The following is a 2,180-nucleotide window of genomic DNA, read 5'->3' on the forward strand; positions in this document are numbered from 1 at the left end:
TGACGTGTAGTGGAGTGCTTCTTGACACTTTTCGAGTGTTCTGCCAACCCCAAGTGCTTTATGACTGCACACAGCACAGCAAGCAAGTTTTTTATTTCTTTTATGAAATACAAATTACAATAATAGATAGGAATGACACAACGGAAAGTGTGCTCTCATAAAGCATGTGCTCCAAACCAATCAGAACGTGACATTCATAACAGTTATTTTATAAATGCTTGTAATGTTTTGTTTGGAGTTGTTGATTGTGTACCATCAAAAGATCTGATTAATTTTATTATTCTTTGCTCTAAGTATTATATACATAATTGCAGACTACATAGGACTGAACTTGATTTATTTTAAACACAGTACAAATATGCTTATCTATAAACCATTCGTCTAGAAAATTTGGAAAATTTGAAAATGGAAACCTCTATTAAACATATTTTTTTGATATGATAATCCCTGTATTTTTGAAAGTTGTGAATTTGAAAATTAATCCCCCCTAATTTGTAGATTGCAATGTGCTAAGTATTTTTGTTTTTCTTCTTGAATGTGATGTGAATAAAGTATAATTAAAATAAAAACAATTCAGCATTACAAGAATCCTGTATTTTGGGAATATTTTGCACAAAAAATACATCTCAAACCTGGATCTCAGTCTAAAGGGCCCCATCTCCTCTCCCCCTCCCCCCTTAAATCCACCCATGTTTATTTTGACTTAAAGTTGCAGGGTAGCTTATACGAGAGACAAGTGGGATGTTACATGACATACCACACAAAACCATTGTTAAATATTTTATCCTACACAATTAACAACATCTGGGGATTTACTACATTTACTCAAGAAATCCAAAACACCACAATACCTGACGGCAAGATATCACGCTAGAATACCATCATTTATATAACAACTCTTCTGTATTCTAATTGGATGTATATTCACGTCTTTTCTTTCCCTTCCTTTTCTCTTGGCCAATGAATTATGAATTGATAAAAGAAATTTTACAAAAAGAGTTATCATACCCACTCAATTTGTTATTCTTCTAAAATGGAAATCTTCAACGTTTAATTAGGAAATAATACAGCTTTTTCATGCTATAGAGAATGCAGGAGGTGACGAAATCAAGAAGAATGAAGAGAAGCATGATCTTTAAGGCAACTGTATGGTTGTAGTTTTCAATTCTTTTTCTTTACACTTATTTGCAAGGTTAACTGCGTGCACAGATGGTGTGAGCAATCATACTTCATTCACTATTATAGCCAGTTCTCGACCAATCAGAGCACGTGTACTTACTATCTAGTAAGATGATTGAAGTTAATTTTCACATTGAGAAAAATCCAAGGAAAAAATCTTGATTTTCACGAGGGCTAGGGTTCGCTTTCGTCGGTGTTATTAATGACAGTCTGTGTTTTAAGATTAATTCAAATAAGGTGTACAATCTTACGATCATATCCACTGAAAACATCTTGTAACCATCTTGAACCGAATGCATTCAGAAGGCAGTCAGATGAATTTGAGTTTGTTCCATAATTACATTCCTGGGAGGTATATAAAAATAGGAAAATATTTTCCAATGCTTTGAGCCATCTTCCATTTAATTTTTGTTGGCCGTTTATAATAATTTTTGCTCTTTATTGCTCCCATTGCTACACCGGGTCGTCAATTGGAAGACCTTTCCTTCTACGTTCGGCTCTTCTCAAATTCCAAGCTTTCTTACACTCTTTATATGCATCGAAATAAGCCTGACACTTACTCTTTTGGTAGTTATTCTCGTCTAAACATTTCATTGACGCCTTGGATTCATCTTTACAAGGATTTGAACGACTCTCTTCCCAACGAGTCGCCATCTTGGATATTATGTAATAAGAAACACAGGAAACCCAACGAGAACAGCTCTAGTGTTGGGTAATATTCTCTTTGTACGGTGAAACCGTGGGATGGTCCCCACAAAAATGATTAAATTGGATGAACTTAAAAACTTTTCCAACCAAAGAGGGCGGAAAAACCATTAGATATAATAAACGCAAAGGTTTTTTCCAAACTTTGGCTCTTTCAAAAAGCAATTAGATATGAATCAGTTCCAAAGGTTTTTCCCACCAAAAAGCTAATATAAGAGGATGTCTGCAGGATGTTAAGGTTTGAAACTATGGTGTTAAAATGGTGGCCATGACTTTAAATACACCAAAAGAGTAAC

The sequence above is a fragment of the Actinia tenebrosa genome, unplaced genomic scaffold, assembly GCF_029948245.1.
Source record: "Actinia tenebrosa isolate PJP-AT-01 unplaced genomic scaffold, QUT_ActTen_1.0 PGA_scaffold8__29_contigs__length_14323225, whole genome shotgun sequence".
In the NCBI taxonomy this organism is placed as follows: domain Eukaryota; kingdom Metazoa; phylum Cnidaria; class Anthozoa; order Actiniaria; family Actiniidae; genus Actinia; species Actinia tenebrosa.